Source organism: Arachis hypogaea, chromosome 11, assembly GCF_003086295.3.
Source record: "Arachis hypogaea cultivar Tifrunner chromosome 11, arahy.Tifrunner.gnm2.J5K5, whole genome shotgun sequence".
Taxonomy (NCBI): domain Eukaryota; kingdom Viridiplantae; phylum Streptophyta; class Magnoliopsida; order Fabales; family Fabaceae; genus Arachis; species Arachis hypogaea.
In genome coordinates, this window is record NC_092046.1 from 89214728 (window position 1) to 89231459 (window position 16732).

Genomic DNA, 16732 nt, shown 5'->3' on the forward strand with positions numbered 1-16732 from the left:
ATTAGGAATATTTTATTTTTGTTGGTTTAGAGTCTTTTATTTGAGTTTAGTTTCATATTTTAAGTTTGGTGTCAATTGCATGCTTTTATTTTCTTTTAATTTTTTGAAATTGCATGTCTTTAGTTCTTTCTTGATTTTTAAAATTTCTAAGTTTGGTGTCTCTTTTGTGTTTTCTTTTAATTTTTCGAAAATTTGTGCTTTATTTTCTAAAAATTTTAAGTTTGGTATTTTTGTGCTTTTATTTACTTAAAAATTTTTTAAAAATTTGTTCTTGGTGTTCATCTTGATCTTCAAAGTGTTCTTGGTGTTCATCTTGACATTCGAAGTTTTCTTATTTGTTCTCTGTATTTTGATCTAAAATTTCTAAGTTTAGTGTCATTTTGTTGTTTTTCTCTTTCCGCATTAAAATTCAAAAATAAAAAAAAATATCCTTTCCTTATTTTACTCATAAATTTCAAAATTTTGCATTAATTTAGTCAAAGATTTTCAAAATCATATCTTTTTTTAGTCAAGTCAATATTATAATTTAAAAAATTGATCTTTTCAAATCTTTTTCAAAAATAAAATCTTTTTAATTTTTTTCAATCATATATTCTCAATCATATTTTTTTTAATTTGCAATCATATCTTCTAAATCATATCTTTTTCAAAATAATTTTCAATCATATCTTTTTAATTGCTAATTTCAAAATCTTTTTAATTGATTAATTAATTTAGTTTCCAATTTGCTTTGATTTTATTTTCTTTTAGTTTTTGAAATTTTATTTTATTTTCCTTTTATTTTATTTTATTATTTTCGGTCACTTTTAATTAAATAAAATAAAAAAATAAAAATATAATTTAATTGCAATTCTTGTCAATTCCCTTTTCTCCATCATGGACATAAGTGGAAACGAACAGCCTAGAAGGACTCTGGGGTCATATGCTAACCCCATTACAGCTGCATATGGGAGTAGCATCTGTATACCTCCCATCAAAGCAAGCAACTTTGAGCTAAATCCTCAGCTCATTATCATGGTGCAGCAAAATTGCCAGTATTCCGGTCTTCCACAAGAAGAACCTACTGAGTTTCTGGCACAGTTCTTACAAATTGCTGACACAGTACATGATAAAGAAGTGGATCAGGATGTCTACAGATTACTACTATTTCCATTTGCTGTAAAAGATCAAGCTAAGAGGTGGTTAAATAACCAACCCACAGCAAGCATAAAAACATGGAGACAATTAACAGATAAATTCCTGAATCAATTTTACCCTCCAAAAAGGATGACACAGCTAAGGCTGGACATCCAAGGCTTTAAACAAGAGGATCATGAATCCCTTTATAATACTTGGGAGAGGTACAGAGGGATGCTGAGAAAATGCCCCTCTGAAATGTTTTAAGAGTGGGTACAGTTAGACATCTTCTACTATGGGCTTACAGAAAAAGCTCAGATGTCCCTAGACCACTCAGCTAGTGGATCTATACACATGAGAAAAACAATTGAAGAAGCTCAAGAGCTCATAGATACAGTTGCTAGAAATCAACATCTGTACTCAAACAGTGAGTCCTCCATAAAAGAAGAGGCTATGGCAGTAACTACTGATCCTAATCCTCAAGAACAGATTGTTGAACTTAATCAGCAATTACTCTTTATGACAAAACAATTAGCAGAATTCAAAGAGATGCTCCAAGACACTAAAAATGCTAACAAGAATATAGAAGCACAATTGAATCAGACAAGACAGCAGCTATCTAAACAGATAACAGAAGAATGCCAAGCTATCCAACTAAGGAGCAGAAAGACATTGAATAACTCAACTCAAAATAGCAAAAAGTCAAGAAAGGAACAAATGACAGAGGATGACCAAACCACTACCCAAGATCCCTCTGAGGACATCAAGAGCCCAAAGAGGAATAACTCTGGCATTCAAACGCCAGAAAAGGGTAAGAAAGTGGCGTTAAACGCCCAATGGGTAGCCAAATCTGGAGTTCAAATGCCAGAAAAGGGCTGCAATCTGGTGTTAAACGCCCAAAAAGCATCCAATCCTGGCGTTCAAACGCCACAAAGGGGTCAGACACTTGCAAGTGCTGATAACAACCCCCTTAAGCAAGCTTCTTCAACCACTTCTGTAGGGAATAAACCTGCAGCAACCAAGGTTGAAGAATATAAAGCCAAGATGCCTTATCCTCAGAAGCTCCGCCAAGCGGAACAGGATAAACAATTTGCCCGCTTTGCAGACTATCTCAGGACTCTTGAAATAAAGATCCCGTTTATAGAGGCACTTGAGCAAATACCCTCTTATGCTAAGTTCATGAAAGAGATCTTAAGTCATAAGAAGGATTGGAGAGAAACTGAAAAAGTGTTTCTCACTGAAGAATGCAGTGCAGTCATTCTGAAAAGCTTACCAGAGAAGCTTCAAGATCCAGGGAGCTTTATGATACCATGCACAATAGAGGGTGCTTGTACGAAGACAGCTCTATGTGACCTTGGATCAAGTATCAACCTAATACCTGCATCCACTATCAGAAAGCTTGGGATGAAGAAGTCAAACCAACCTGGATATGTCTTCAACTTGCTGATGGCTCCATTAAATACCCATCAGGCATAACTGAGGACATGATTATCAAGGTTGGGCCATTTGCCTTTCCCACTGACTTTGTAGTGCTGGAAATGGAGGAGTACAAGAGTGCAACTCTGGTTCTAGGAAGATCTTTCCTAGCAACTGGACGAACTCTCATTGATGTTCAAAAAAGGGAAGTGACCCTGAGAGTCAATGAGGATGAGTTCAAGTTAAATGTTGTCAAAGCTATGTAGCATCCAGACACGTCAAATGACTGCATGAGCGTTGATATTATTGACTCCCTGGTAGAAGAGGTCAATATGACTGAAAGTCTTGAATCAGAGCTAGAGGACATCTTTAAAGATGTTCAGCCTGATCTGGAGGAATCAGAGGAAATAAAAGAACCTCTGAAAATCCCTCAGAAATAGGAGAAACCTCCTAAACCCGAGCTCAAACCACTACCACCATCCCTGAAATATGCATTTCTGGGAGAGGGTGACACTTTTCCAGTGATCATAAGCTCTGCTCTAAATCCACAAGAAGAGAAAGCACTAATTCAAGTGCTAAGGACACACAAGACAGCTCTTGGGTGGTTCATAAGTGACCTTAAGGGCATTAGCCCAGCAAGATGCATGCACAAGATCCTATTGGAGGATAATGCTAAACTAGTGGTTCAACCACAGAGGCGGCTAAATCCAGCCATGAAGGAAGTGGTGCAGAAAGAGGTCACTAAGTTACTAGAGGCTGGGATTATTTATCCTATTTCTGATAGCCCCTGGGTGAGCCCTGTCCACGTTGTCCCCAAGAAGGGAGGCATGACAGTGGTTCATAATGAAAAGAATGAACTGGTTCCTACAAGAACAGTTACAGGGTGGCGTATGTGTATTGACTACAGAAGGCTCAATACAGCCACCCGAAAGGATCACTTTCCTTTACCATTCATAGACCAGATGCTAGAGAGACTAGAAGGTCATGAATATTACTGCTTTTTGGATGGCTATTCAGGTTACAACCAAATTGCAGTAGATCCTCAAGACCAAGAGAAAACAGCATTCACATGTCCTTCTGGAGTATTTGCTTACAGAAGAATGCCTTTGGTCTGTGCAATGCACCTGCAACCTTTCAGAGGTGCATGCTCTTTATCTTCTCTGATATGGAAGAGAAGTTCCTTGAAGTCTTCATGGATGACTTTTCAGTATTTGGAGACTCATTCAGCTCCTGTCTTGATCATCTAGTACTTGTCTTGAAAAGGTGCCAAGAGACTAACCTGGTCTTAAACTGGGAAAAATGTCACTTTATGGTGACTGAAGGAATTGTCCTTGGGCACAAAATTTCAAGCAAGGGAATAGAGGTGGATCAAGCCAAGGTAGAGGTAATTGAGAAATTACCACCACCTACCAATGTTAAGGCAATCAGAAGCTTTCTGGGGCATGCAGGATTCTATAGGAGGTTCATAAAGGATTTTTCAAAAATTGCAAAACCTCTAAGGAACCTGCTAGCTGCTGACACGCCATTTGTGTTTGACACAGAGTGTCTGCAGGCGTTTGAGACCCTGAAAGCCAAGCTGGTCACAGCACCAGTCATCTCTGCACCTGACTGGACATTACCATTCGAACTAATGTGTGATGCCAGTGACCATGCCATTGATGCAGTGTTGGGACAGAAGCATAACAAGCTTCTGCACGTCATTTACTATGCTAGCCGTGTTTTAAATGATGCACAGAAGAATTACACAACCACAGAAAAAGAGTTACTTATAGTGGTTTATGCCATTGACAAGTTTAGATCCTATTTAGTAGGTTCAAAAGTGATTGTGTATACTGACCATGATGCTCTTAAATACCTACTCATAAAGCAGGATTCAAAACCCAGGCTTATAAGATGGGTGTTGCTTCTGCAAGAATTTGATACAGAAATAAGAGATAGAAAAGGGACAGAGAACTAGGTAGCTGATCACCTGTCCCAGATAGAACCAGTAGCAGGGGCGTCCCACCCTCCTACTGAGATCTCTGAAACCTTTCCGGATGAGCAACTCTTCGCCATTCAGGAAGCACTATGGTCTGCAGACAGGAAAAGGAAGAAGCATGAAAGGCTTCTCTCAATAAAGAGTCAAATAAAATCCCCACATTCAAAATCTAAGTTTGGTGTTGGAAGGCCACAACCAAACTCTAAGTTTGGTGTTAAGAGGCCATCATCATGCTCTGAGTATCTGTGAGGCTCCATGAGAGCCCACTGTCAAGCTACTAACATTAAAGAAGCGCTTGTTGGGAGGCAACCCAATTTTACTTATCTATGTTAATTTCTATTTTCCATTGTTATTTTATGTTTTCTGTAGGTTGATGATCATGTGAAGTGATGCCAAGGCATCTTAGGCTAGTTTCACTAGCCTTTTTCTTTTATTTTTAGTTATTTTATGCATTTTCTTGAGCCTTAAGTAATCATTTGGGCCAAATAGTCATGCTTGTCTTAAATCATTCAACATGAAGATTTTGATGCAAATTCCATGAGTTTTTAGTTATATTACTTGAATGCTATGAATGGAAGATTTCTCATGAAATTTTGCAAGACTTTGATGCAATTGTTTGGATGATTTCAGGGAAGAAGAGGCTAGGCAAGGAAGCAACAAAATCAATAAAGGAAGCTTGAATATCACATGTGGAGTTTAAGTTCCAGTTTAAGCTTAAACTGGAACTTAAACTACCAAGCCATATAATGCTGGAATTGAAGTTTAACCTCCAGTTTAACCTTAAACTGGAGGTTAACGCCAGAAGTGAGAATCTCACCAGGGGAGCATTTCCACGTTTAACCTCCAGTTTAACCTTAAACTGGAGGTTAAACGCCAGAAGTAAGAAAGGCACCAGGAGCATTCCACGTTTAAGCTCCAGTTTAACCTTAAACTGGAGCTTAAACGTGTTCGACTATTTTTCTCCTCCAGGGTTGCTTTCTCATTTCCACGTTTAAGCTTCAGTTTAACCTTAAACTGAAGCTTAAACGTGCTCGAGCTTGTGCCTCCAGGGAGTGCCAGCGTTTAAGCTCCAGTTTAAGCTTAAACTGGAGCTTAAACGTGTTATATGGAACAGCTTGACCATGCCTTCTTCAAACATAAATAACTTGAGCTACAAAACTCCAAATGAGGTGATTCAAAATGCATTGGAAAGAAGACATCTAGAGCTTTCCAAGCATATATGGCATGCATGGTGGATACTAAAAATTGAGGTAGAAAACAGCCCCGTAATGTGCATAGAAGAGCATAGTACCAACATGCAATCAGGCCAGCTGACCTCTTCACCTTCCATGGAGTATAACTCGAGTTGTAGAAATCCAATTGAGGTGCTTCCAGTTGCGTTAGAAAGCTGACATCCATAGCTTTCCAACGAGGTATAATAGTTTATATTTGGCATCAAATTGGCAAGGTTGACAAGAGAACAAAGTGACGACTCAAGAAAGGGGGGTGCAACGTTTGAGTGTAGTTTAATGGATCATTATCCTTTTTGGATCAATTATGTCACTCTACCCTTCAAGCAAGCAAGGCCCATCAACAACACCAAATCAAGGCCACAAGAATCATCTAGAATAGTTTATTTTCATTTGATTGTAATTTGCTTTGAATTTCATTTTCATTTTGTAATTTAGGGAGCCTATTTAAAGGCCTTAGTTTCTGCATTTGAGGAAAAAAACGGGGGATTGAAGGGGAATCCAGCCCCTGAGGGGGACTTACACACGGAGAACTTTGGATCATTTTCTTTTATCTTTGTAAATTGAATTCAGAGCTATGACTCACTAAACCCCTTTTCATTGGGTTAGGGAGCTCTATTGTAATTCAATGAATCAATAATAGTTTATCTTCTTCTTCAATCTTTTCTCTTGAATTTTGTTAGAAAGCTTCTCGATCTAATTCCATTGGGTAGTTGTCTTGGGAAAGAAACTACCCATAATTGGAATCCTTCGAAACCTTGGGAAAGGAATGGAGGATTCATGCTAGAGAAGCTTTCTCACAGTGAATTGGATTGGGGTTTGGATGGATATTGTGACATGTAATCCTACCAAATTGTGGTTCATGAAACTGTGTGGTATAATCAGTGATCGAGCATCATCTCTTCTTATGAACATTTAAACCAAGGGATTGGGAATTTGTTTGTTTTTAGAGAGAATTGGTGAGCCAAGGGATTGGGATCCAATCATATAAGATTGCCAAGCAAAATTCAATGAACGCATTGGTTGAGGAAGAGATAAACATGTTTTGATTCGGAGATCTCAATATCTCCTATAACCCAATGAATTCCCCATTTCTGATTTCCACTTTCTCTTTACATTCTGCAATTAAATTCATGCAATCACCCCCATCCCTTTTAATTTCAGCAATTTAGCTTCTCGCTCTTTAATTCATGCAAATTTTACATTCCGCAATTCTCATCTAAATCTTGATTCCGCTCAACTAGAACACACTTCTAATCCGAATTGCTCACTCAACCAATCCTTGTGGGATTCGACCTCACTCTATTGTGAGTTTTTACTTGACGATAACCGGTGCACTTGCCGGAAGGAATTTTGCCGATCGTGCAATTTCCTAAATCGTGGCATAACTAGTTTATGCGCATCATGAAGTCACAAAAACAATTGAAAAAGCAAAAACAAACTGAAAAACAGAATGAAAAACAGCACACCCTGGAGGAGAAGCCTACTGGCATTTAAACACCAGTAAAGGCAGCAGAATGGGAGTTAAACGCCCAGTCTGGCACCATTTTGGGCGTTTAACGCCAGAAATGGGCACCAGACTGGCGTTTAACGCCAGAAAAGGGCATGAAGCTGGCGTTAAACGCCAGAAATGGGCAGCAACCTGGCATTTAATGCCAGGATTGGCAGCAAAGGGCGTTTTGCAAGCCTAATTGGTGCAGGAATAGGAAATCCTTTATACCTCAGGATCTGTGGACCCCACAGGATCCCCAACCTCAAATCACTCTCTTACTTCTTCACACCTTTTCATAATACTCTTCCCCAAATAACCTCTACCAATCACCTCTATTACTCCTCCAAAACCGTCATACAAACCACCTACACCCACCCACTCAAATTCAAACCATCACTCCTTCCTTTTCCACATCTTAACCACCTAAAACCCCCCTTGGCCGAATAATTCACACACCTCCATCTCATCCAACTCTTCTTCTTCTCCTCCTTTCTTTATTCTTTTGCTCGAGGACGAGCAAACCTTTTAAGTTTGGTGTGGAAAAGCTCAGCTTTTTTTGTTTTTCCATAACCATTTATGGCACCTAAGGCCAGAGAAACCTATAGAAAGAGGAATGGAAAGGCAATTGCTTCCACCTTCGAGTCATGAGAGATGGAGAGATTCATCTCAAAGGTCCATCAAGACCACTTCTATGAAGTTGTGGCCAAGACTCCTCATTGAAGAGGACAAGCCCATCACTAAGAAAAGGATGGAGCAAACAAGAGAGCCCACTCATGGACCTCAACAAGAGCATGAGGAAAATTATCATCACAAAATCCCTGAGATGCCTGAAGGGATGCATTTTCCTCCACAAAACTATTGGGAGCAAATTAACACCTCCCTAGGAGAATTAAGTTCTAATAGGGGACAACTAAGGGTGGACCTCCTTCATGAAATTAGAAAAGATCAAAGAGTCATGAGAGAGCAGCAACAAAGGCAAGGAAGAGACAATGAGGAGCTCAAGCACTCCATAAGATCTTCAAGAGGAAGAACTAGCCGCCATCACTAAGGTAGACCCGTTCTTTAATCTCCTTGTTCTTTATCTTCTGTTTTTTTCGAATTTTTATGCTTTATGTTTATCTATGTTTGTGTCTTTATTACATGATCACTAGTGTCTTAGTGTCTATGCCTTAAAGCTATGAAAATGAATCCATCACCTCTCTTAAATGAAAAATGTTTTCAATTGAAAAAGAAAAAGAAGTGCATGAATTCCGAATTTTAAAATAGATTAATTATTTTGATGTGGTGGAAATACTTTCGTTTTTTTGAATGAATGCTTGAACAGTGCATATTTTTGAATTTGTTGATTCATGAATGTTAAAATTGTTGGCTCTTGAAAGAATGTTGGGAAAAGGAGAAATGTTATCTGATGATCTGAAAAATCATAAAATTGATTCTTGAAGCAAGAAAAAGCAGTGAATAGAAAGCTTGCAGCATAAAAAATGCAAAAAAAAGAGAAAAGAGGGAGAAAAAGAAAGAAAAAGAAAAAGCAAGCAGAAAAAGCCAATAGACCTTTAAACCAAAAGGCAAGGGAAAAATAAAAAGGATCCAAGGCTTTGAGTATCAGTGGATAGGAGGGCCCACAGGAATAAAATCTTGGCCTAAGCGGCTAAACCAAGCTGTCACTAACCATGTGCTTGTGGCGTGAAGGTGTCAAGTGAAAACTTGAGACTGAGCGGTTAAAGTCGTGATCCAAAGCAAAAAAAAATAAAAAGAGTGTGCTTAAGAGCTCTGGACACCTCTAATTGGGGACTCTAGCAAAGCTGAGTCACAATCTGAAAAGGTTCACCTAGTTATGTGTCTGTGGCATTTATGTATCCGGTGGTAATACTGGAAAACAAAGTGCTTAGGGCCACGGTCAAGACTCATAAAGTAGCTGTGTTCAAGAATCAACATACTTAACTAGGAGAATCAATAACACTATCTGGATTCTGAGTTCCTATAGATGCCAATCATTCTGAACTTCAAAGGATAAAGTGAGATGCCAAAACTGTTCAGAGGCAAAATGCTAAAAGCCCCGCTCATCTAATTAATACTGATCTTCATAGATGTTTTTGGAATTCAATGTATATTCTCTTCTTTTTATCCTATTTGATTTTTAGTTGCTTGGGGACAAGCAACAAATTAAGTTTGGTGTTGTGATGAGCGGATAATTTATACGCTTTTTGGCATTGTTTTTAGTATGTTTTTAGTACATTTTAATTAGTTTTTATTATGTTTTTATTAGTTTTTAAATAAAAATCACTTTTCTGGGCTTTACTATGAGTTTGTGTGTTTTTCTGTGATTTCAGGTATTTTCTGGCTGAAATTGAGGGACCTGAGCAAAAATCTGATTCAGAGGCTGAAAAGGGACTGCAGTTGCTGTTGGATTCTGACCTCCCTGCACTCGAGGTGGATTTTCTGGAGCTACAGACACCCAATTGGCGCGTTCTCACTTGCGTTGGAAAGTATACATCCTGGGCTTTCCAGCAATGTATAATAGTCCATACTTTACCCGAGATTTGATGGCCCAAACAGGCGTTCCAGGTCAGCTCAAGAATTTTGGGGTTTAACTCCAGAACTAGCACAAAAGCTGGAGTTAAACGCCCAAACTTGCGTAAAAGCTGGTGTTTAACTCCAAGAAATGTCTCTACACATGAAAGCTTCAATGCTCAGCCCGAGCACAAACCAAGTGGGCCCCAGAAGTGGAATTTTACAGTTAACACCCTAGCTTACTCATTTTCTGTAACCCTAGGTCACTAATTTACTATAAATACTACTTTCAGTGATTCATATTGTACCTCATGATACTTTACATGTTTCTTGTTGTGTTCTCTACGGCATGAGTCTCTAAACCCCATTGTTGGGGGTGAGGAGCTCTGCTGTTCTTCAAGAATTAATGCAATTACTACTGTTTTCCATTCTATTACGCTTGCTTCCATTCTAAGATATTCATTCGCACTTAAACTTGATGAATGTGATGATCCGTGACACTCATCATCATTCTCACCTATGAACGCGTGCCTGACAACCACCTCTGTTCTACCTTAGATTGAATGCATATCTCTTAGCCTCATGATTCAAATCAGAGTCTTCGTGGTATAAGCTAGAATCATAGGCGGTCATTCCTAAGATCCAGAACGTCTAAACCTTGTCTGTGGTATTCTGAGTAGGATCTGGGAAGGGATGACTGTGACGAGATTCAAACTCGCGAGTGTTGGGCGTAGTGACAGACGCAAAAGGATCAATGGATCCTATTCCGACATGATCGAGAACCGACAGATGATTAGCCGTGCGGTGACAGCGCATTTGGAACATTTTCACTGAGAGGATGGGATGTAGCCATTGACAATGGTGATGCCAAACATAAAGCTTACTGATGAGCGGATAATTTATACGCTTTTTGGCATTGTTTTTAGTATGTTTTTAGTAGAATCTAGTTACTTTTAGGGATGTTTTTATTAGTTTTTATGTTAAATTCACATTTCTAGACTTTACTATGAGTTTGTGTGTTTTTCTGTGATTTCAGGTATTTTCTGGCTGAAATTGAGGGACTTGAGCAAAAATCAGATTCAGAGGTAAAAGAAGGACTGCTGATGCTGTTGGATTCTGACCTCCTTGCACTCAAAGTGGATTTTCTAGAGCTACAGAACTCAATATGTCGCGCTTTCAATTGCGTTAAAAAGTAGACATCCAGGGCTTTCCAGAAATGTATAATAGTCCATACTTTGGCCGAGTTTAGATGACGTAAAAGGGCGTTGAACGCCAGTTCTACGCTGCTATCTGGAGTTAAACGCCAGAAACAAGTCACAAACCAGAGTTGAACGCCAGAAATACGTTACAACCTAGCGTTCAACTCCAGAAAGAGCCTCTGCATGTGTAACATTCAAGCTCAGCCCAAGCACACACCAAGTGCACCCCGAAAGTGGATTTATGCATCAATTACTTACTTCTGTAAACCCTAGTAACTAGTTAAGTATAAATATTACTTTTTACTATTGTATTAGACATCTTATGATCTTTGGATCATCTTTGATCACGTTTTGGGGGTGGCCATTCGGCCATGCCTGAACCTTTCACTTATGTATTTTCAACAGTAGAGTTTCTACACTCCATAGATTAAGGTGTGGAGCTTTGCTGTTCCTCAGAGATTAATGCAAAGTACTACTGCTTTTTTATTCAATTCAACTTATTCCACTTCTAAGATATTCATTAGCACTTCAACCTGAGTGTGATGAGCGTGACAATCATCATCATTCCCTATGAACGCGTGCCTGACAACCACTTCCGTTCTACCTTCGATTGAATTATTATCTCTTGGATCTCTTAATCAGAATCTTTGTGGTATAAGCTAGATTGATGGCGGCATTCATGAGAGTCTGGAAAGTCTAAACCTTGTCTGTGGTATTCCGAATAGGACTCTGGGATTGAATGACTGTGACAGACTTCAAACTCGCGAGTGCTGGGCGTAGTGACAGACGCAAAAGGAGGGTGAATCCTATTCCAGTATGATCGAGAACCTCAGATGATTAGCCGTGCTGTGACAGAGCATTTGGACCATTTTCACAAGAGGATGGGATGCACCCATTGACAAAGGTGATGCCTCCAGACGATTAGCCATGCAGTGACAGCGCATCGGACCATTTTCCAGAGAGGATTAAAAGTAGCCATTGACAACGGTGATGTCCTTACATAAAGCCAGCCATAGAAAGGAGTAAGACTGATTGGATGAAGACAGCAGGAAAGTAGAGGTTTATAGGGATGAAATCATCTCCATGCTTTTATCTGAAATTCTCACCAAGGATTTACATAAGTATTTCTATCCCTATTTTATTATTAATATTTGAAAACTCCATAACCATTCTATATCCGCCTGACTGAGATTTACAAGATGACCATAGCTTGCTTCATACCAACAATCTCCGTGAGATCGACCCTTACTCACGTAAGGTTTATTACTTGGACGACCCAGTGCACTTGCTGGTTAGTTGTGCGAAGTTGTGATAAAAAGTTGAGATTACAATTGAGCGTACCATGTTGATGGCGCCATTGATGATCACAATTTCGTGCACCAAGTTTTTGGCGCCGTTGCCGGGGATTGTTCGAGTTTGGACAACTGACGGTTCATCTTGTTACTTAGATTGGGTAATTTTCTTCTTATTTTCAAAAAGTTTTCAAAAAAAAATTTTTTCAAAAATCTTTCAAAAATTTTCTCCTTTGTTTTCGAAAAAAAAAAATTTAAAATAAATGTTTTCAAAAATATATTTTTCTTCAGAATTTTTAAGAATGAATTCTAGTGTTTCATGAAGAATGTTGAAGCCTGCCTGGTTGTAAAGCCATGTCTAATTCTTTTGGATAGGGCATGTTAGGCGTGTCATGTCTGAGTTACATACTAAAGCTTGGCTGGCTATTAAGCCATGCCTGACCCGTTGATTGGAGCTTTAGACTAAAGAGCATAAGATTCCTGGAATTCATATTAAAAATTTTGGAATCCTTATTTTTCTTCTTCAAATGATTTTCGAAAAAAATATAAAATAAAGATACAAAAAAAATCATAAAATTATAAAAATAAAAAATATTTCATGTTTCTTGTTTGAGTCATGTGTCATGTTATAAGTTTGGTGTAAATTGCATGTTCATCTTGCATTTGTCGAAAAATTCATGCATTCATAGTGTTCTTCATGATATTCAAGTTGTTCTTGGTAAGTCTTCTTGTCTGATCTTGATGTTTTCTTGTTTTGCATCTTTTCTTGTTTTTCATGTGCATTTTTGCATTCATAGTGTCTAAACATGAAAGATTTCTAAGTTTGGTATCTTGCATGTTTTCTTTGCATATAAAAATTTTCAAAAATATGTTCTTGATGTTCATCATGATCTTCATAGTGTTCTTGGTGTTCATCTTGACATTCATAGCATTCTTGCATGCATTCATTGTTTTGATCCAAAAATTTTCATGCATTGCATTATTTTCATGTTTTTCTCTCTCATCATTAAAAATTCAAAAATCAAAAAAATATCTTTCCCTTTTTCTCTCCCAAAATTTCGAATATTAGATTTGAGTTTTTCAAAAATTTTTAAAAATCTAGTTGTTTCTCATGAGTCAAATCAAATTTTCAATTTAAAAATCTTATCTTTTTCAAAATCTTTTTCAAAAATCAAATCTTTTTCATTTTTCTTAGTTATTTTCGAAAATTTTAAAATATTTTTCAAAAATCTTTTTCTTATCTTTATCACATAATTTTCGAAAATAACATCATCAATTAATGTTTTGATTCAAAAATTTCAAGTTTGTTACTTACTTGTTAAGAAAGATTCAAACTTTAAGTTCTAGAATCATATCTTGTGATTTCTTGTGAATCAAGTCATTAATTGTGATTTTAAAAATCAAACCTTTTTCAAAACTAATTTCAATCATATCTTTTCAAAAATATCTTCTTATCATATCTTTTTCAAAAACTTAATTTCAAAATATCTTTTCTAACTTCCTAACTCCTTATCTTTTCAAAATTTGTTTCAACTAACTAACTAACTTTTTGTTTGTTTCTTATCTTTTTCAAAACTACCTAACTAACTCTCTCTGTCTCTAATTTTCAAAAATATCTTCCCTCTTTTCAAAAATTTCTTTTTAATTAACTAATTATTTTAATTTTTGATTTTAATTTTCGAAAACTAACCTTTTTTCAAAAACTATTTTCGAAAATCACTAATCCTTTTTCAAAAATAATTTTCGAAAATCCTTCTCCCTCATCTCCTTCTAATTATTTATTCATGTACTAACACTTCTCTTCATCTCACATCACTGCTCCTATCCTTACCCTTGTGTTTGGATTCTTCATTCTTCTTCACCCTTATTCCTTTTCTTCTTCTACTAACAATAAGGAACCTCTTTACTGTGACATAGAGGATTCCTCTTCTTTTCTTGTTCTCTTCTCTTTCTTATGAGCAGGAACAAAGAAAAAGGCATTCTTGTTGAAGCTGATCCAGAACCTGAAAGGACTCTGAAGAGGAAACTAAGAGAAGCTAAATTACAACAATCCAGAGACAACCTTATTGAAAATTTCGAACAAGTAAAAGAGATGGCAGCCGAAACCAACAACAATACAAGGAGAATGCTTGGTGACTTTACTGCACCTAATTCCAATTTACATGGAAGAAGCATCTCCATTCCTGCCATTGGAGCAAACAACTTTGAGCTGAAACCTCAATTAGTTTCTCTGATGCAGCAGAACTGCAAGTTTCATGGACTTCCATCTGAAGATCCTTTCAGTTCTTAACTGAATTGTTGCAGATATGTGATACTGTTAAGACTAATTGAGTAGATCCTGAAGTCTACAGGCTCATGCTTTTCCCTTTTGCTGTAAGAGACAGGGCTAGAGTATGGTTGGACTCTCAACCTAAGGATAGCCTGAACTCTTGGGATAAGCTGGTCAAGGCTTTCTTAGCCAAGTTCTTTCCTCCTCAAAAGCTGAGTAAGCTTAGAGTGGATGTTCAGGCCTTCAGACAGAAAGAAGGTGAATCCCTCTATGAAGCTTGGGAGAGATACAAAGGACTGACCAAAAAGTGTCCTTCTGACATGCTTTCAGAATGGACCATCCTAGACATATTCTATGATGGTCTATCTGAATTGGCTAAGATGTCATTGGATACTTCTGCAGGTGGATCCATTCACCTAAAGAAAACGTCTGCAGAAGCTCAAGAACTCATTAACATGGTTGCTAATACCCAGTTCATGTACACTTCTGATAGGAATCCTGTGAGTAATAGGACGCCTATGAAGAAGGGAGTTCTTGAAATTGATACTCTGAATGCCATACTGGCTCAGAACAAAATATTAACTCAGCAAGTCAATATGATTTCTCAGAGTCTAAATAGAATGCAAGTTGCATCCAACAGTACTCAAGAGGCATCTTCTGAAGAAGAAGCTTATGATCCTAAAAACCCTGCAATAGCAGAGGTAAATTATATGGGTGAACCTTATGGAAACACCTATAACCCATCATGGAGAAATCATCCAAATTTCTCATGGAAGGATCAAAAGCCTCAACAAGGCTTTAATAATGGTGGAAGAAATAGGTTTAACAATAGTAAACCTTTTCCATCATCCACTCAGCAACAGACAGAGAACTCTTAACAAAATATTTCTAATTTAGCAAACTTAGTCTCTGATCTATCTAAGGCCACTGTGAGTTTCATGAATGAAACAAGGTCGTCCATTAGAAATTTGGAGGCACAAGTGGGCCAGCTGAGTAAAAGGATCACTGAATTCCCTCCTAGTACTCTCCCAAGCAGTACAGAAGAAAATCCAAAAGGAGAGTGCAAGGCCATTGAATTAATCACCATGACCGAACCTGTAAAGGAAGGAGAGGACGTGAATCCCAAGGAGGAAGACCTCCTGGGACGTCCAGTGATCAATAAGGAGCTTCCCTTTGAGGAACCAAAGGAATCTGAGACTCATCTAGAGACCATAGAGATTCCATTAAACCTCCTTATGCCATTCATGAGCTCTGATGAGTATTCATCTTCTGAAGAGAATGAGGATGTTACTGAAGAGCAAGCTGCCAAGTTTCTTGGTGCAATCATGAAGCTGAATGCCAAATTATTTGGTATTGAGACTTGGGAAGAGGAACCTCCCTTGTTCACCAATGAACTAAGTGATCTGGATCAACTGAGATTGCCTCAGAAGAAACAGGATCCTGAAAAGTTCTTAATACCTTGTACCATAGGCATCATGACCTTTGAAAAGGCTCTGTGTGACCTTGGTTCAGGGATAAACCTCATGCCCCTCTCTGTAATAGAGAAACTGGGAATCTATGGGGTGCAAGCCACTAAAATCTCATTAGAGATGGCAGACAATTCAAGAAAACAGGCTTATGGACAAGTAGAGGACGTGTTAGTAAAGGTTGAAGGCCTTTACATCCCTGTTGATTTCATAGTCCTAGATACTGGGAAGAATGAGGATGAATTCATCATCCTTGGAAGACCCTTCCTAGCCACAGCAAGAGCTGTGATTGATGTGGACAGAGGAGAATTGATCCTTCAATCAAATGAGGACAACCTTGTGTTTAAAACTCAAGGATCTCTCTCTGTACCCATGGAGAGGAAGCACAGTAAGCTTCTCTCATTGCAGAGTCAACCAGAGCCCCCACAGTCAAACTCTAAGTTTGGTGTTGGGAGGCCACAACCAAACTCTAAATGTGGTGTTGAACTCCCATATCCAAACTCTAAGTTTGGTGTTGGAGAGTCTCAATAATGCTCTGAACATCTGTGAGGCTCAATGAGAGCCCACTGTCAAGCTATTGACATTAAAGAAACGCTTGTTGGGAGGCAACCCAATTTTTATTTATCTAACTATATTTTTTCTTAGTTATATGTCTTTATAGGTTCATGATCATGTGGAGTCACAAAATAAATATAAAAATTAAAAATGGAATCAAAAACAGCAGAAGAAAAAATTACACCCTGGAGGAAGACCTTACTGGCGTT

General features: G+C 38.0%; 1 non-coding gene across 1 annotated transcript; it reads right to left on the reverse strand.

The window, feature by feature from the left end:
- Positions 1-14720: 14720 nt before the first annotated feature.
- LOC112725888 (small nucleolar RNA R71) lies at positions 14721-14828 on the reverse strand. Its single transcript, XR_003164968.1, has one exon. It is a non-coding gene; the product is annotated as a small nucleolar RNA R71 (small nucleolar RNA).
- Positions 14829-16732: the final 1904 nt, after the last annotated feature.